Here is a 21416-nt window from a genome sequence, read left to right as displayed (position 1 = left end):
GCATTTTCAAAAGGGAAAGATCGTTCTAACTTATGTGTAGTGTAGGTTCTTCTGAGACAATTAAAGAGCTGAAAGAATAGATGACAAGATGGGAATAATTAAGCAGTTCGTAAGAAAGCTTCTGAGATAATGAGTAGGATACAACTCTACACATTCTGCATGCTTGGAACAGGCAGAAGAGCAAGTATTACAGCTTTTCTGAGGATGTACAAGAAAAGCCTTCAGGCTGTCAATCTGTAAGAAAATAGGATAGTAAGCAACTTTTTATAGCAAGAACAGAGATGTTGCTGGACAAAAAGTGTTCCCACACATCTTTATTTATGATAAGCTTTTAGGTAGTGAGGAATAATGGGTAGGATATGACTTCACTGCATCTTTGAAGATTTTTTCCCCTCTCTTTGAGGGAGTCGGGCTGAAAAAGAAAATCTGACAAAAATTTGCTTTGATTTGCCAGCAATGTTGATATTTGTTTTGAGCATATTTTGTACACTTTATGCTGTACAGACTATGGGAAAATGATGAAAAATCACAAAAATGGGGACTTTCTTCTAAAATACACTGTATCAGAACTTCATAAGCCAGAGAAACAATCGAGCAAAACAGCAGTGACAGTGTAAATTCTGTATAGAAATCAATGAAAATCAAAGTATTTTCAGTGATTAACTTTAGGATTCAGAGAAGCTATTGAGAAAATAGTGGTTATTCAAACTCAATAGAAAGGGAGAAAAAGGATTATTTACTGGAGGAAAAAAAAAAAAAGCACAAAAAAGTGACTAACAGTGCTCTGGTTTTTCCTGCTCCATCCTTAGCTAAATCATGTCAGTTCCTATAATCTGCCTACAGGAAGTACTGAACTTTGGACTTTTTATCTTGGTCAGTTACTTTTCTTGTTCATATTGAGCTTCTTTACCTAATTCACACTTATTTGTGTTTTTTCTCCCATCAAAATCTTGGAAGGTTAGCAAATGGCCAAGTAAGACCAGTAGGAATAAAAGACAAAAATCAAACAAGCAAATAAGAAGCTTTCTCCCTTCCTATTCAAAGAAGAAAACCCAAGTGAATAAGAGTTATGAGTTATAACTTCAAATTACACAACAAAAAGTTTGTTGACTCTTACTCACAAGCATTTGAAGAAAGACTTTACTAAAATAACTTATTCTTTATTATCTCCTTTGGTTGCTTTTTGATTTTCCAATACATCAGAATTCCCATTCATCTACAAATATTTATGCATTCTTATGTATGCAACATTAGGCATGGAGACCTAGTGAGTAAACATCATAAATTTACCTCTTCCAGAACCCTCTTGACTTCATTTGTTGTGAAAGTGATTTTCGTTAGTACCAGACCTCTTATGCATGGGTACCCCCAGATTCAGAAAGCTGAGGACCATCTATAATATTTGAAAACTGAAATAAAGATATACCAAATATAAAATATGAACAGTAAAGTGCAACACATATAGATACATAGATATTTGCTGGAAAATACCAAAACAGAAGGAACTGAAGTTTGTGCTGCTCAAGCCAGTCTTCCATTGCAATAAACAATATAATTCTAAGAAATTAAATGTAGATATCAAATATATTTTAGAAGATCTAGAAAGGAAGGCTGAAGAAATTGTCCAAACACTGTAGAAGTCCAGCAAAGCCATAAATTTCAGAATACTTTTAAGCCTTTTGTCACATAAATGGACAAGACATAGCAGAGCAATCATAAAAATTCCAAAAATTCTATCCCAGGAATTTATTAGGGCATCAATTTTTAGACACCAACATAAATTCAGAGTTTTGTTGCAAGCAGTTGGTAACATATGATCTCTATTTAATTAGGGTATGCATTAGTATAAAAAAAGAACTAGCTGATTTCCTATGGAAGGCAGTGAAAGTCTTTGATGATCATGCTTAAAAATCAAGATGCTTGATTTTAAACTAAGAACGCAAAGTAATATTTCATGCAAAGCATGATCAGATATGCAAAGTGATGTTAGAATTGAGGTGAAATTTCAAAGCACATACTTTACACATGAAATTGCCATAGGAAATGTAAAAAAACGCAATTTCCTTATTTTCTTTCTTTCTTTCTACTTCCCTCTCTAAAGCCTAGTAGCTCTTCCCTTCTTGGAGTTTATCAATCTGATATCTTCATTTTGTGAGACTATCTGTAAACTTTCTGCAGCTTTTTATAATTTAAATGATAAAAGCACCAGAGCTTCCACTTTGGGAAGGTCAATAAAACTTTTTCTCCCTGATTTTCAGTTTTCCCAATATGATAACAAACAATGGCATAAGGAGATAATTGTTGAGTGACAATGAAATAAATTCAACTAAATTGCAGTATGCTAATGCCATGCAATACTAGACGGCATATGTATTTATTAGCATAAGAGGCCTTTCCTTATTTACCTCGGACCAATTCCCTCCATTTCTTTCTGGATGTTGTCATTTCTGTAAGGCATTGTCTATACGGTTGTTGCATGACTCCATGTGTCTCTAAACACTGATTTTTTTCCCTCTCCCTATTATGCTTGTCACAGGAGTCTCTAGCCTGAAATCAACATAAATGAGTGTGCCTGGCAATGTGTGCATGCACAGTCACACAGCCTCATCTGTGAATCTGCAGCAATTAATTATATTTATAGTGAAATATCTGCAGAACATTTGCATGTATGAATTATGTATTGGGCAAAAGCAGTACACTATGGTTTATGCATTTCTGTTCCCATGAGACTGCCTTTTTAACTGTTATATATGCTATAAAGTAAAACAGATTATTTGTCTATGATCTTAAGGACGAAATATTTTAAATTACATATATTCTTTTTAGAAATATTTTCCAGATACCTGATAATTCTGTCTTTATCCTTACATCTTCCAATAAATTTTCTGTTTCTGTGTAATATGTGTTTTGTCTTAACATTCAATTCTTCTAAAAAACACCAAGAAAAAAGACAAACCTTCAGTGAGAACAGGCCAGAGTTTAGGGTGCTGAAGTATGCATAAAATATAAGCATGATATGATTATCCCTCTTATTATGGTTATTACAATAAATAATGAGAAGTGTCAGTCTGTTATCTTATCATTTTATTGTTTTGATTCGCCCAAGAATAAAAGGAAAATGTAGTAACTGAGAAGTAATGAGTCAATGGGCTGGGAAGCATGATAAAGAAATAATAAGACGGTAGTATGTTGCAAAGGCTATTCTTAGCTAGAGCATACTAATTGTATGCTCTAAAATTAATTATCTGCTACAAATATGACAGGTGGCTAAGTTAGCTGTGAAAGAAATCAGAACAGAATTTTCAGAAAATCTTTTTTTCTTTGCTAAACAACTTTTGGTGACAATACTAAATTAAAGCTTCGTTTACTAAAATTAATCTGCTCAGAGCTCCTGTTCAAAAATTATTTTTAGTTTTTTACATACTGTCTTGAGCAGGAATGCACCAAAAACTCAGCTTTATATATATTTTTTAATTAATGCCTGCATATTGAGTGACCAATTTTCAATTTCAGTGTACATCTATATTTTTCAAAATAGCAATAACTTAGACATAAGAAGAAATTATATTGCTTATTGGGAGGAAGGGAGGAAGGGAAGGACGGAGGAAGGAGGGAAAGAAGGAATGGAGGAACGAAGGAAAGAACGAAGGAAAATAAAGGAAAAAGGAGAAATGTCTGTCTCACAAAACCATGAGCAGAATTTAGCAAAAAATATGCAAACTTTCCAATGTTTAACCTATAGTTTATTGCCACTCTCTCTCCTGGCATGTAACTATTGCATCTACCTCATGTGACCATTCACTTGTATAGAGCTTTGTAGCCTGAAGGAAGATTCCAACCATTGAAATTGTAATGGTATAAATTAAATCTTGTATGAATATTGCTCCCGAAACAATCTAGTTGTATACAGTGAGCATGCAATTTTGGCAGATTAATACAAACCATTAAAAAGTTATAATTGTTATATCATTAGAGGAGAAATCTAAGATGACGTTGGTTTGTTACGAAAACACAGTCAGCATAACCACACATTCCAGTATCCCTTAATTTATTTTGCTGTAGGTCAGTACTCAGCCTGGAATTATCTTAGTTGGAGAGGAGGAGGGGGTTATATTATTCTTCAAGGTTCTGTTGCAGGAAACATATTAACATTCATTGACCTTGCAGTGGTAATTTGTACTGATGAGCATCATTATATGTCTGGCATATTAAAGGAGCTTATTAGAGATAGGAAGCATTCTATGCTATTCAGAGACACTGTTACCATTTGAGATGTTGCTGTCATGGAGTGTTCACATACAGGAGACATTTGGAACAGTGGAAAAATACTAGAATAGCTTGGCTAAGCCATCAGGTTATTGTGGTTCACAGCTCAACCTTTTAAAATCAAATCATAGGAAAATTCACATCAATACATTCCTGGTAAATAAATAACACATAATTCCAATTTTAACCACAGAATGACTTATTTTTAGTGGATGAGTAAAAATTAAAGAGTACAGTGAATGAGAAATGCACTTTTGAGAGTAGAGTCACTCTCCATTCTGACCATAGAGATGCTGGCCGAAAATAGAACTGTGATTGCAGTATTCTAAATAGAGAGTCACCCTGCAAGCGCTTCTTAGGAGGTGCAACACATCTCATTACCACATTTTGGAAGAAATATGTTGTTAACAGAGGATTTTCTTCTTGTATTGAGGCCATGAATATAATTATCACTTGATAATTTACAGTGTGCCAACTGTTTTACTGCATCTAGTAAGCAATAAAGCACTATAGGGAACATGAAGTTTGTGGCACCTGCAGCTCATTACAAGGACACTATCAGAAACAAAATGTTTAGTTGGAGTGCTTGGCTACACACGAGCAGGATTTAGGATTAATTGAGGGATGTTTGCCTAAAGGACCAGCAGCAACATGAGATGCTAAAGAGAGTATGCACTCAGAACTCAGAATATAGGAGCCCTTGCCAACTTAAAAGACAAATAAACTTTCAAAAGTAGAACATACCTTCTCTGGCATGTCATAAGAATTTATTTTTCCTAATTGCCTTCTCTGTATTCGCTCATTTCTCTTGTATTGTAGACAGTCTGCTAATAAAGGTTTACTATGTAACCACAGTTGACGCATTAAAAACGAGTAATTTCATTAGCTAAAATAAACAGGTACATAAAAGAAAACCACAGCCTTTATTTCTTACCAGAATTGAAGGTTTTCTAAGATAAAGAAGTCTAAGATAAAGAAGTCATTCAGCTAAAACAATATTTCAGTATTTCAGAAGCACTATGGCAATCTCTATGCTACAGGCTGCTTTCAATGTCGGGGAGCTGTGCAGCTCGGCCGCTTCCATAGCAGCAATGGAGTATGTTGGACACACTTACTGTGGGCAGTAGAGTCAGGGTACATATTTGCTGCACATGCCTCACAAGGACATCCAACAAGGTTCAATTCTAAGCGCTCCAAGACTGTGCAAGAGAAAGGGCACTCAAAAAATATATGGATCCTGCTCCCTCCAAAACAGCCTGGGATAAAACAAGTAGTACCAGAAGGAACAGGAATCTATAGGATTAATGCCAGAAAGCAATACCAGTGTGGAGAAATGGGCTTGGATGGACAAAAATATGAAAGCTAAGATGAAAAATGTGGTGGGAGCCTGGGAGTCAAACTACAGCATGGTGGGACAAGGAGAGACTGAAATATTGACAGAAATCAAGAATATGTGTATACGCTGTTCTGCCTGTTACCTGCTACTGGATGCTCCATGCTGGAGCCCGCAAGAACATGAAAGCTAGAAATGTCACTATTCCTCAGTTATCAACACCATCTGTAAACGGCCCTGAATGGCCAACCCACTCTGTCGCTGTCCTGTGGCTGCCTCCCTCTGCTAGTGGCTGCTTTGGCTGGTGGGGCTGAGCAGCATATTGCAAAGTCCAATTTCAGAATGACCCATGCGCCCCAGAAATAACAGTATGCTGCCCAAGGACCCACCTCTACTTTTGAAGTTACATTTGTAAAAATCTGAAAAGCCTGATTAACCCACATACAATGGAAACTGGTAGAGAACCGTTGCCACAAATGTTCTTGTGTGACTTTTGGGAAGGTAGTTTCTGAATACCCTACTGTGAGCCTTTCTGCTTTTAAGAAAAAAAGCAACACTAAAGCCAAGCATCAGAAGCATCGACTAGCATGGAAGTTATTAAAAATCTTATGTGTGCTGCCTGCAGATAGTTTGTTCATGATTCACAATTGCTCATGTTGAATGAGTCATCCCAAGGCAGATAATCAGCAATCTTCCAACTATTTTCCCTTCCTACCACTGAGAACTTTGTAGGTTTGAATTAACAAGAAGCCTTAAAAAGCAGCTGGGAAATAGAGGAGACTTCTGTTTTATAAGGATCAGAGTAAGCAGAAATTAATCTTTCTATGGACTAAAGCAGCTCGCTGTTGAATGCTTTTCTGTTTTCTATTGAAACTAATGTAGGCCTCTCTTTTCAAAGTGAGGTGCTCAGTTTACAGCAACATCTTTGTACTTCAGCATTCAAGTTGATGCCGGCATGTAGTATACAGCAAGTAGCAATTAGAGTTAAGTGAAAAAAGAAGAGACCCATATTTGTAACTCATGTTTGAAAACTGATCCAATTAAAGTCTGTTAAATTGACCCATTTTACACTACGCTAACCATGAATAGGGCTCTGGATAGAGTTTTTGGGAGCGTGCCAGAGGAGGGACCATTGAATACGCACTTTTGCATATGAAGTGGCTAATATCCCATAATGGGAATGAAAGATACTAGGATCAGTTTTCCAAGAAGGAGCTTGAAGTCTAGCCCCTGCTTTCTGTTGGTCACAGAATACACTCTGTTCCTCTTACACATTCACTGCACAAGGCCAAATAATTTGGGACTTGTGAAAATGTAAGCGAATTTTCACTTGAGACTATTTTCTATGAATGCATTATTCTGGTTGTGCTTCTTTCCGCACTTTTCTTTTTCTGTCCTTCTTATTAGGAAGAAAAAAAGAGAATTGGTTATTAATCATAGAGAATTGGTTATTAATCATAATGAACTGATTACTATGAAGATACGTAAGTATCAACACAATGCTGATCAAGCGCAGTAAGTTCTTTTTTGGGGGAGTAAAAATAGTAAAAAAATCAAAATGAGAATAATTTTTTTTTTTTAAACTATCTTCAACATACTGGATAAGTAATGTGCATAGAGGATCAATATTCTGTAAAACTTACCTCAGAATAAAACTGTCATTTAATACAATTCCATTAAAAAACATAAACATGAGCTTTTTTTCCCCTATATGCAGTTCTGCCTCAATCATTCTTAACTGTTGAAGGAAAAGCAATTAACAGTAAGAGCAGGCATCTTGTGAGTTCTTTAATTGCACCTAGTATAACAGGTACGGTTCTGTCTCCCAGAGCAGTGATGCACCATTTCACTCAGCGAGCCAAGTTTATTCTTTGTGACTCAGTTATAATGGGAATTCATTTGTTCTGATAGAGTTAGCTGTTTCATAGGAATGCTACATACTTTTATCATTTTAATTAATATTCCAAGACTAGACTCCAATTCTCAGCCCTCAAGCACTTCCCACTTAATTCACCATTTATTGCTTTTACAATATCTCTTTTGATACAATCCTTCATTCATATTACTGTTTTCAAACATGTTTCATAAATTACCCAATTTCCTATGTAACGATTATTTCTCTTGGTTACACCTCAGAGGAGATCATACCACATGCATGCAATTTTCCACTTTTTTCTCAACACAGAAGTCTGAGAAATTCTCTCCTTACTGGGCAAAAATCGCCTTTGAGATTTCTTTCTGATGCTGTGTTGGAGTCACAATGCAGCAGCTTAAGGAGAAATAGGATTTTTCTGTTATCACTGCAATGAATCAGGAGTGCTGTAATGTTTGCTTCATGGCAGCAGAGAACTCTTGGGTTGGATTACATGAAACTTATGACTGAAGAGAGCAAAGCAGAAACAAGACTGAGAACAGCAGAAAGAGATTACTATGTCAGTGACAGCATTTTGAATAGTTATTTTCTAATTCCTCTTCTAATTTTTCTAAGTATACCACCTTGGGGTGAAAGAATCAGTTTTCATTTCCAGAGAAGGAATGTGAAGCCCAGAGCTGTTGGCATCAGTATGTTGGAAAAAAAGCGTGATTTTTTTTTTTTTTTTTTTTTTTCTGAGATCGATGTGGGGTGGGAGGGGAACCCACACGGCATCACTGACAAGCAGCCAATTTCCAGGTATAGAAGTCCTAGTAAAAGTGCTATAAAAGCAGGTAAGCCTATGCTAATATTTAGATATAAGATTTCCATGAGACAAAACAGAAAAACAGTATCTGCAGACTCAATATCTTAAGGTTTTGTGATGCTTCATCATAAGAGGTGAGCCTCCTTCAAGCATTTAGCAGCAGGGTAGCACCATTTTTTTTTTGTCCTGCTCCTCCTCTGCTTTCAGAAGAGGGAATTGTGACAGTTTCTTATTCATTTACTTGCCTACATGTAGGAGTGAGCTTAGAACCTGAGGTTAACCACCATCAAAAATTCTCCATTTGAACCAAGAGGAGCAGTGCAGAGGTGCCGTGAGAGATTTTCCCTTCCCTTTCAGAGGCACCCCGACACCAAATCCCAGAAAAATGTAGCAAAAAGAAGAGGAAGCATCAGCTGCTTGAAGCGTCTGCAACGCAATACTTCCTTGACTGCCCACCCTGCATCCCTCAGACTGCAGTCTGGGTGGGCTTCTATCCAGAGCAGCACAGATAGCAAGAAGCTCCAAAGGCTTCTCTATCTACTTACTCTCATTGTGTTTTATCCACTAATGTAAATTCTTCCAAAACAATATTTGAATTATGTGCACAAGATATGCACTCATAAATGCCAAGGCTGGCAAATCTTCTCAGCTCCATTTATCAATTCAGTTGCATGTCTGGAAATTGTTTTTGCTTGAAAGCATTTACATGCCTAAGCCTTCAACTGTGTGCCTTGCAATGCAGCCGTAGAAAATTCCAGCCCCAAATGCTCTTATCAGATACGCCTTCCTGCATACTTTATTCTATCTGCATACCAATAAAATACACACATGGAAAACTGCAGGAATGAGAGCAGCCCACTATGCCTTCCAAGAGCAGAAGACTCTGAGGTAAACATTATTTTTCCACAGTCTCTGACTGTAAAGGCAAACCCCCTCACTGTATTTTTTTTTTGATAGCTATTAGGATGGATTCTTGTTACAGCTGCTAATTGGCAGCTGATTCGGAATGCCTGAATGCCTTGTGATTGGCTGCCATCTAGTTAGTAGACGAATTGATAAAGTACACCCGTGTGGCAGAGCTGCAGTAACATGAAACTCATTTTTCAGAGATACAGCAGACTCCCACATCCATCTTGCCGCCTTGCAGTTTTTGAAGGAGTAAACAGGACACTGAACAGGAGGGAAATGTGAGTGTCTGGAAAGGCTCTCATTTCAGTCTTTGCATCTCTCAAAGAGGTGAACATAACAGGGACTGGGGAATGTGTTCTCCTTGGAGTGAATGCTAATTTAAACTTTCACTGTGATCTGATATGGTTTAAAATACAGCAAATCCCTTATTTATGAGCATAAAGGCCATGAAAGGGCTTTAGATCCAACCCTAGGGGGCTCTTTAAGGGCATGAACCCAACCGTGTTTAACACTTGTGCTTACTCTCAAATGGTTGCTTGAAAAGAAAAAAGAAAAATATCTGGTAGGTGCCCACTTTCCTGAGCAGCTGAAAAAGGTTCATGCATGAAATAAATAAAACAGTTCCATAAAAAATTCTTTCTGGTACAGCAGCTATTGCACTTTGCTATTTAGTATTCACATTTCTGGAACAGAGCTGTTGCATACATTTTTTATAACATAATCTCTCACATAAATGTAGCTTTCGGAATGCTGACAGGCCAATAAAGAAACCTTGCTGTATCTGGGAAACAAATAACATTTCTCATCAGGTCTGGTATCAAAAAAATTATCAAACATCTCCTTTGATTTTGTGATTTGCTTTTTCCCAAGGAAGATCGTGATGCCAGCAAAGAGAGGTTATATGAATATAAAATGTATTCTAAAAGCTACAAACAATTAAAAGGCAGCCTGTCCTATAAACAGGATTTGAAATATGTTCCATGAATTACAGTCATGGTAAAAGAATTCTATTAAGCCAATGCAGAGTCAGATGAGGTGCCCTGGAATCAGTAGTTACTTATGGAAATCTTGATGAGAAATTGCTCCACTGGCCTATAATTTATTTCTGAAAGTGATGGTGTTGCTGCTATCGGAACTACAAATGAATCCTTACTGAAACCTCTGTTGTTCCTTGGGATGATGTGAAGACACCAGCATGGGATGTTCCCTGCAGCGTATCAGCATTGCTCCCCTACTCCTCTGCCCATGGTCAGTACCTCAATAACAAACATAGGATGAATCTGCACTCCCAGGGTTCACAGGCAGAAATACTAGCACCATTTGTCATTGGCTTGGGGTTAAAATAACATCAAATACTGAATGGAAAGAAGACTCACATGTTTAACACTCAATGGGATTTGATTTTATTCTCATCGTTGCAAAGGCCAACATTCCCTCCATCGAGGCACAGGGAAACCAGGGACTAGAAAAGACTCAAAACATCCCTCCCTGTAGTTAACTCTGCAGGCACCCTAAGGCTCATGGTTCTTGACAAACTCCAGTATTAATCAGAGAAGCATTGCACTGAGACTTCTTGAAATTACAAGGTATAAAATATTACCATAGCTGCTTATTTTCATTAGTACTTGCTTCATAAAAATGAAAGTATTCAAATAACACACAACTGTGAAGTACATTCCGAGATATTTAACTAGACGCTGCCTCATACTTATTTCTAAAAAATAACACTTTTTGAAAAAATAACCTTAATGAATGAACCCAGATGACGTCACAGGCTGCCAGCGAAGATCACACCTCCCCCCTTTATGGAAGCTGTCTATCTGCTACTATTTGCATCAGAAAGTCTCAGTAAAGATAGGAGCTATTAGTTCCTATTTTTGATAAGATCTCCTGTCAAATCAATATTCAATCAAATTTAAGACCATCCTCTTTCTGGCCGCGGTCCCTCCTGAGCAAATTTACCAAACCAGTAATCGATACCTTTCTCAGAGTTCTTTCACCTAATGTCCTTGTTCTCTTGCGAGGTCAAAAATATGTCACTGAGGAGAGCAAAGATCTCCAAGTTTGCTTGGTAGCATGATAACTCCGTCCTGCTCTATAAAACTAAAAACACACATGCCAGTACAATACAACAATAGGAGCTAATATACATAATACGATTCAGGAGTTTCATTAGCTGAACTAGCTAGCAAAAACACCTTTTGTATGTTATCTACTAGTCATTGGAAATTATCTTTTTATCCAATAGCTATGTGCATAATTTTATGGAAGGAACATAGTAACAAACAATGAATTTCTACACTGAAAAAGGCATAGTTGTGGAACATGAAGATTGCCACACCATATATGCTTGGTGGTCCAGTTTTTCAGCCATCTTTTCTTAGATAGTGGTTTGAATTTCATCATCCTGAGGAATGATGAAGAACCCCTGAAATGAACAATTGTGATTTTGACCTGAGAAAGAAATCACAGTGTCTCTCCTAGTTAGTAGAATGGCTTTATCTAAGGGACTGGGAGAAAAGTTAGAAGCTGAGGCTTAAAACATTTCATATATTTGTACAGACATGGAAGATGAAGAAGTGGAGACTAGGGAAAAAAAAAAGAGCTGATGTTTATAGTGCATGGAGAGACAACTATGATTCATCTCTACCACTCAGCAATGTGGCAAACAAGAAAATTGGTTCTCATTCTGGATATAAATTGATTTATCTGCATGGCACAACAAAATCTATGATATAGTACCCATAACTGATACAATTACAAAGAAGGGGAGCTGACCAGTGAGGCACAGCATCACCTGTCATCCTGCTTCCCGCATATGAGATGGCTCAGTTATTTTCAGTTGTGCAAGGAAGATGTATACAGTGAGAGAGATGTAGAGCATTCAGTTTACCTCATCTCAGTCACAGAATTTCCCTATCAAGATTAAAATTCAAAGCCAAGATGAGCCATAAATCCTGAGGGCACTTGAAACTATTGTGTAAGAAAATGTGGAGAACTAGTTTTGGCATTACAATGACTAACAGTAGAAAATAGAGTAACATTAAAGGTTTACAACATATTACTCTGACAATTGCCTGTGCAAACACTTTTTTTTTTTTTTGCCTTTTGTTGTAATGCCATCTTTAGAAATCCCTTACAAACCAAAATAAAAGTTATTGTATAAAATTACCGTGCATTAAAATTTTTACTGCTTCATTAAGAATTACATTTATTTTTACCATGGTAGAGTTTAGTCAAAGACTAAATATTCTGCACTTCTTGAGATATCTTTCTCTGTAAGAAGACTGGGTGTATGAGAAAATAAACTATTTGTGGGAGGGGACATTAATATGATAGGAGTGAATGGTCATAAATAGAATCAGCCTTGACAGGAGAAGAATATCTTCAGCCTTCAGCAGAGTGACATTCTGGAGTAGCATTCCATAAGGAGTTAATGCTCTGCCATTCTGTAGGTAGAAAGAGCAACATTTATGTGTTGTGACTGATGATAATATGAGACTGAGCTCAACAAGCTAGGACAGTATTTTCCATCTCATGTTCCTAGAATTTCTCCTGCAGGTTGAAAAGGAACATATATATATCTGCTCCATCAAATCAAGTGCACTTTGAATCAGTTCGAATCTTGGGCATCTTGGGGTTTCTAGAGAGAAAGATTCAGTGGATAGTCTCCATAGAAAACTCCTTTACAATCAGTGGAAAGACTTCAATGACTACCAGTATACTGCATGTTAAGCCTTCGGCATAAAGTAGGAGAAATCCAAACCATGCTATGCAGATTGTTTCCAAGTGGTCAGTGAATGCAGATATTCACAGTTTAACCTACTTATGACTTCTCAGAAGAGGAGTGGCTTCTTCTAATTTATTACAAGAGAATACAGATATGGAGACTGAGAAGTCTTACTGGACATACTTGAACTTAAGGGAAGATTGCATAGGAGTTATGAGTTCTTCCTAGAAATTTCACCCCACTTGACAAAATTTTCCCAAAGAGAGAAGATAACTAGCTGTGTACCAGAGCAAATTTTATTTCTTCCTTGTTTTTCAACAAAGATTCTTTGGGACTCAACACAGGACAGGGCTGTTGCTGCAGCAAACATAGAAGAGGCAAAGAAGAGCTGTGTATATGTAGCAGTAAGAATTTCAGACTGCAGTTAAATTAAGTTTTTTGACAAAATAAATGGTGTCAAAACAGCAAAGATTTTCTGGAGATACACAAATGTTACAGCTCCTCATAGCTGACTAAAAAAAAAATATCATGCTATGTGATATTTTCTCATATGGAGTGATAAATGAAACATTATTATCATTAAATGACATTTCCAAAATGGGATAAAATCATAGAATCACAGAATACCTTGGGTTGGAAGAAGTGTTAAAGATGACTCTGATCCAGGTCCCTGCTGTGAGCTGGTTGCCACCCACCAGTTCAAGCTGCTCAGGGCCCCATCCAGTCTGACCTTGAGCAGCTCCAGGGATGGGGCACCCACAGCTTCTGTGGGCAGACTGTGCCAGTGTCTCACCATCCTCTGAGTAAAAAGTTTCCTCCTAACATTTAACCTAAATCTCATCTCTTTTAGTTTAAAGCCATTCCTCCTTGTCCCATCACTATCATAGGTGTCTTGCAGTGGGATTGAGTCAGGTAGGACACTGTCACACAGATAGGCATTTAAAACCACTTGATACTTAGAAAGATTTTCTCAATTCTTTCACTGCTGAAAATATTTTAAACTGTGTTGATCAAAGTTCTGAGACTTTATCACTTATACCTCTCTACATGATTTGCTTATTACTGTTGAATGAAAATTTTTCTTTTCTCTTTAAGTAGTAATAGCTACTTAATTTATGTTGTATAGTTTATTGGAAACAAAACTTATTGTGTATAAATGATGAATTGTATTCTGCTGATGTGAGATTCTTTTAAAAATATTCAACGATGTTACTTCACTGAGTGCAGCATCTGAATTCATAGTTTAGAAAACTCATCACAACACTTTTGCCTTAGGCACTGCGTGAAAGACTGACTGATAATTATATGAAAGTTGCCGTACATACAATCATAAGACGATCCCTGCTGCTATATGACTATAACAAGATTTAGCAGAAAAAACATAGTGCTTTTTGGTTCCATAGTTATATACCAGGCTTTGCTCAGCTTTGTCCACGTTTATACCATACCTGTTCTCATGTGCTGAAAAGAAAACATCCTAATTTGTATTTTATTGAAAAAATTTCCAATAATTTCACTTCCTCCCTCCTTTTCAAAAGCACCAGATATTAGCAGAACAATCTATGACACTGTGAAAAGGATAAATAAATGTTCTGATCTGATATTCACTGCTGTAGACAAACAGGCTGAGTGCAAGCTGGGCTTACGGACTGATGCTATTCATCCATTGGCTTTTCCTGAGTGAAAATTATAACTGCATACTTCATACTAGCTTCATATTCAAGAGTCAGTTGATAGGTGGTCTTATATTGCATTCCACACTACAAGGACAGAAATTTCACTCTCACTGAAACAAAAAAGAACCTGCAGATTGCTCACAGGCATTGCCATTTAAGCAGCAAATTGCAGATTTTCTCAGAAAACGGATCTGTATATATCCACCACACATTTGTAGATACTGAGATAAGTTCTTATAGCTTCAGCACAGGAAGGAGTTCCTTGTTAATTTAACACATCCTTGATTTCTTCTAACTTATTATTCATTCTCATAAATGAAGAACTAACATAAAAAATGTGTTCTGCAGGCACATACTAGCCTGCTTGATGATTTAGAGCAATTGCTTAAGTATATGCAAAACTGACATGTCAGTGTGCAAGAAGCATGTTTTCTTCATGAGGACATGATTACATGGAGCAATCTTTCATATTATTATTTGACATCACATCGTTCCAGTTCCCTTCTGGAAGCTGCATATACCTACTTTTACATCATTCTTAGAGAAATATGATTTGGACACTGAAGAACAAATTTATACTGAGAGGAATATTTGAAAAGAATCTTTATGTCTCCACCATCCTCAGAATGAGTACCTGTTGAAAGACAGAACCTGCACAGACACAGGCAGAAGTTGTTCTACAGATTTTGCTTATCAGTGTTCATGAGTCATCTGTTATGTAATCGTGTAAGTGACACTGGATAGAGTGGGTGGGACAGCTGTGACCTGAAGTAAAAAGCCTTCATTGGGCTTTTTAAAGGTGAGTCTGTAAGATCTCTTTTCTGGGGATGTGTAGTTAATATTTACTAGCATTTGATCCTAAACACAAGCATCAGTGATAGTATCTGTTCTACATATTTTTGTTAAATGTTCCAAAAATCTGACAAGCTGTCTGGCAAAATACCCCTGCACTGAATCCATTCACCAAATTCAAGATTCTGAACTCTATCTCCAAAGATGATTGGAGCTGTTAGCTTGAAATGGCCAAAAGAAGTATTCAGGCATTTTATAGGGATGGATTTTGCATATTCCTGTAGACTTCCACAGAAACAGCATTCCTCTGAAACTATAAATAATTCATTACAAATATGAAACTTCTGCGGCTATAAAACAGAAAAAAATATATATAGGTTATTTATCATTGGTAAAATAACAACCCTCACATGGACAGCATTTGCTGTGCACTTTCCATCACCTTCCACCTGTTTGAACTGGACAGAATGGGCAAAGCAAAGAGTGAAAACCTAAGTAAAAAGTTATAATTGAGCCATTTCATTTTCAAGGTATTCAAACACTCTACAATCTATGCAGCTGTCAAAACATCCAAGCATATAATCTGCATAGATCAGGTAGGGCAGAGTCATTGAAGGGTAAACATAATTAAATTAATCATCATATGTTTAACAAAGGCTTCATGTTAAAGTTGCTTTTAAATTGTCACATTCTTTTACGATAACTCTTTGTTAGAGAAAGCCAATCTCAAGCACTTGTATGCAAAGCACTCCTTCAGTTTATGTCGTTACTTATTTTTATATGCTAAGCTATTTTTGGAGAAGAAAAAAGAATTAGTCTTTTGTGCATGGGAGACGAGTTTGCTATATTCTAAATGCTTTGAGATGTTTTTTGTATACTTTGTCTCTAACCATCTTTAATCCCTATTTACTCTCTTTTTTCCACATTTCAAAACAAACAAGAGTCTTAATGCCGCAGTCATCAATTCATTTCAGTTACACTTGTGCATGTCTGAATATCATCCACTGTGCTTTTTTAGGGGGATTTAAAACATTCTGAACGTGCTCAGAAAGTCCTGACTATCTACCTGTGTCCAAACTGTTCCTGCAAGGTCCTGGTTCAGGTTAGGACTTTTTTCCTTTTTGTTATGGTGGATGACCTTAAACATGTAGTTAGTTTCTCCGCTTCTCCTTTGATCCACAATGAAATTATTTAAAAATACCTGACTATGTGTTTTTGCCAGGTTGTCAAAGGCATGACTCAATATTTAATTGATAAACATAGTTTTTAAATCCTCAGGTGGGTCTGAATACACATGCAAATGCTGTTTATGGAATAGATCAGATTAGCATTTCTTCAATGTTTTCCAGTGTGTTCATATAAGCATGAAACATCGGTTTTTGAGTAATCTTTACCCATGAGAAATGAAATTTGCTTTGATGGTACTCATGATGCAATAAATGCATGATTATTTGCTACATCTATACACATACACAAACATGAAATTAAGAACTACTTAGATGTCTAAGCCGTTACACACATATGCAGTGTTTATGCATGTAGATGTGTGCCATCAGAAAAGGTCATAATAATATATACTTTAATATTCAGCTGGATATATTTGGCCCTTTTTCTCTGCTACTTCCATTTAAGGCTGTAGCAGTGAAGGAAGATATATGGAGTTTCTACCCAAATTATATACAGGATAAAGTAGTCTATGTTGTACCAGCCAGCTATGTTCCTTCAGAGACTCCACTGTAGTTGAGAATTGCTCAGTCTGTGTTACTTGTTTTGCTTGGCACAATTTCCATAGATTGGAGCTGTAAGAAGAGAAAATAGAAAGTGGTTTAGGAATGAGCTGTGCTGATCTTAAGTCTCGTGAGGACGCCTCACCAAGGAAGGGTGGCACACTGCAGGATTTCTTGCTACAGCACAAGCACCGGGGAGATGGATAGGAAACTCAGTGGTTCTGAGATGCTGACCTGAAGAAGCAAAATACTGCCTTACTGTTTGTATGGTTCTGGTCCATCATCTTCAGCATTAATATAATCCATTCATTGATGGCAGCTAGGATGTGTGTCCTTAACTTAAACATGAGTATTGCACTTGCAAGGAGGGAACTCCCGAATTAGTTTCATGAAGAGCACAAGCCACAGATGTATGTGTGCACACAGACATACACATGAGAAATGTGAAGATACATCTTCTTCTCAGAACTACATAGATACAGAATTGCACAGCCAAGGTTTCATGCTTTCCTTCACGCAACATGTGATATTGTCATATTTACTGTCAGTTTTATTTGATTCTGTGTGACTACTATGCTACCCCTCTGCTTTGCTTTAATTAACGAGGTTTCTTAGCTCAAAGACTGCAATCCAAGGGTTCTTTCAAACTATATTAGGCAGCTAAAATATGAAATTAAAAGAAAACAGAGTTCCGGCCAACAGAAACAAGTGACTCATTTCCTTGTGAAAACACACAAGGTTTATGTTACTCTGGCAACGATGTTCACCATTCCAGAATAAAGTCTCTTTGCTCCCTTCAGAGCATTTATGTATTCCTCTTGCAATCTATGTTCCACTGTGACCTAGCATTGAACCAACTTATTCAGTTATTCACAAAAGACTGTAAGTTATGCTTGCATTTAGATAGGTTCTGAGTCTGCTCCATTGGCAATGAATTAATACACACATACATTCTTTTTCACAGATTTTAGATGGGAAAAGTTGTTTCTGAAGCAGGTCAGTAATGTGTGCCACAGCAGAACTGTGTGCTGTCATGATATAATCAAGATGCTGGGACTGCATTCACATAACCTTGCAAACAATACGTCAGAATTCCAGGAGCTTGTTTTCACTGGGAATTTGATTAAATTGTGAAATCAATTGTTTTTCAGAACACCAATTTATTGAGTGTCCTCAATTTATTGAGGATACAGAAATGCTACCTTTCAGAAGCAATGTCAAGAAAACCCACAAAATGCAAGTTCCCTAATGCCACAGCTCTCTCAAATCTAAAGATATAAAATAATCTGGCAGTGTGAAAGAAGTAAAAATTTCTAGTTTCGAGCCAAAACTACGATTTGGAATTTATTACTGATTTCCTTCAAGTTGTGTCCTTAAAAGATGAAAGACAGTGAATTGCTATCAAACAGACAAGACAGATTTTATTGTTACATTCTGAAGCTGTTGGCCATGTACTTCGAGATTTCTCCAACTCAAAAAAGAATTCAGGGGATTTTGTCTGCTGCAGTTCTTGCTTCTCTTGATAGGGAGGTAAACTTCAATCTTAAAAGAAGCATTTTCACAGGAGGCTGTGCACATTAGAAGCTCTAAAATACTGCGTAGGAAAACTCCCACAGAACACATGATGAGCAGAAATACATTGCCATACACTTCTGTAGAATAGCTGAATTTGAAAGTCATATGTCAAAAAATTGAACTCTATGGCATTTCATAGGTGTACAGCTGAACAGTTTCATTTACCTGTCTCTAACATTTTTGTCACTCACATACAGCTCTGTCACATTAATTTATTCTTAACAAATTTCTGTTGAGGTCCCTGAAAGCTTTGCCATCATCCTCCAAGCAAATAGGGTTTTGCCCTTGCCTCTGAAAGCAGAACCAAAACAAACAATAACAAAAAAAAAACAAAAACAAAAAAAAACAGGCGAAATGTTATTTTGCTCAGATAATGGTAAGAACATCTTCACTTGTGTTCAGAGTTTCTCCATTTTGAAAACATCTTATTAATATTAAGCTAGAGTGTCATAAGAGGAAAGCAGAATGTTAAACTGAATTTGGACAAAGATAAATGAAAGCTCTGAAAAACTTCTCTTGAAAAACTTGCATCTCCTAAATAAAAGTTTCCTAAAAATCAGTGACACTTTTAAAGCACTTCCTGGGCTTGGCTGGAATCTCATTAAATTACTGATCTTCATGACAACTCTGACAATGAAGCCTAGGATCAAGCTGTGGAACCCAGAGCCGTGACTTACTATCTCAGTCAAAAGCATAGTGGAATTCAAAACATGATTGCACATTCTGATCCAAGCCCTTGGCTCAAGCACTTTCTGCTGAATACTGCTGAGACAGCATGAAGAAGATGGAAGAAAGTCTTAAAGGGGCAGCTGTAGATTCCCTGACACTGAAAAATCCATGACTGAGGAAAAACTGGAGACATTTATTCCATGCTGTGCAGCCCTCAGTCTTCATTGTAAGAGATGGATCAAGACTGAAAGGTGGCAAGGAAGCTGGTGCCATGTGATCTCATTTTGCTTTGATGCTATGTATCACATGGCACACCTTGTAGATATAGTTCTCATAGTATACTGGGGGCATTTTGAGCATTGCTAAAGAAAATGTGACTTATATGCATGACAAAAGTGGGGATTAAATGGGATAAACTAGACAGGTCGATACTGCTTCAAGACATACAAGCATTCATGCTCCAAATCAAAAGCTGTCTGCCAGCTTACTACTGCAGGTAAAGATAAAAATTTCCTTCTGTGTTTTTTTGCATGGTTCACACAAATATCTGGAAGAAGTCATTAGCTGATGAAGGCGATGTGTTTGGACTCTGGAGAGACTGCAAGTCCCTTTCCACACGGCTGTGCCTCTGCTGCAGCATTTCTGTTTTCACATAGTAATGCAGCACCAACATACAGATAAGACATGCAGGTAGAAATATTTTGTCTCTCTTTCCATCTTTAGTAATTGAAACAAACAAGATATATCAAGGTCACCAAGCAAAAAATGCTGGTTTATGTAAGTGATTAAAATGAAGATGCTTCCTTCTCAATGAAAGACCTCATGTATTGCCATAAGCATTCTTGGATATTACAATGCATTGAGCAAGTACTACATAGTCAGCATGTGCTGCAAATGCTTGTTATAAAATATGTATAAGCTGTAATTGCATGTGAAATCTGAATGTTGATAAGAAGAAATAATAATTGTGGTTTTGGCCTTGGTCTTTAAAAGACATGTCTCACATTCTAATAAAATACAGTAGCTAATATAGAACTCATTATTAGCTTATGAGAAATGAAATAAATCCACCTCAGACTAAATGTATGTATGTATGTACCTGTATGTATGTACCTGTAACATACAAACATATTAAAATTGATACATTGGCTCCAGATTACATGTGCCTGATGCACAATGTCAATTGCTACAAACTCATGAATCTACAAGAATAAATTTCAACTTAAACTGCCACATGCAGAATATCAGTTCCATTACCGTGGTGTTCCCAGAACACCTCTCTCTGAGAAGGAACTACACAGACAGCAAACACCGCTTGACTGCAGTCAGCAGCAACTGACACCAAAGGCAAACTCTCTCACTGACATCTTTGCTTACAGCATGAGGTTCAGTATTACTACCTATAGCTTCCTCGTTGTTTTTATTTTTTCATTTCTTTTTTTCCAGAGTGTATGTTGTCAAGGTAGTTTAAAAATTAAAAAAAAAAAAAAAAATTAAAAATTACATGCAAAAGCATTTCTGAGGACTCAGAATAATATATTAAAAAATAAGAAAGGCCATGTTGTACTGCACTGTCTTCAACATTCACAAACCTTCCTGAATCACCAGTCTATAATTAAACTATCGCAAGAAATAGAGGTGCTCTGAGAACTAGTGGTTATGGCTGGAGGGGATTTCTCAGATGTATCTTTCATTGTGAGGGCAGAGACATACAACTGGTATTTATGCACAAGAAGCCCGCACAGGCAGAATTGAGAGGACTCCTTCATTCGGATCTATTTTACAGAGGAAACAAGCTGTTACATTTTTTCTAGCTGAAGGCTTTTTTCCTCAAGCACCCGGCAACATAGTTAGGTAAAATAAATTACAATAATCAGCCCTGGAGGTCACAAATGTATGGATCAGGAATGCATTAGAAGTGGGCCCTGCTGGCTCTCCAGCCACTTTTGTTTCCTTCTTATATATATATATATATTTTTTTTTTTCCCATTTCATTAAAATACTTCAAAGGACATTTCTCACCTGCAAAAGAAAAAAAAAAAAAAAAAAAGGTTCTTTCAA

Source organism: Meleagris gallopavo, chromosome 7 (assembly GCF_905368555.1).
Source record: "Meleagris gallopavo chromosome 7, MGAL_WU_HG_1.1, whole genome shotgun sequence".
Lineage (NCBI taxonomy): Eukaryota > Metazoa > Chordata > Aves > Galliformes > Phasianidae > Meleagris > Meleagris gallopavo.
Note: the sequence above shows the minus strand (reverse complement) of the source record.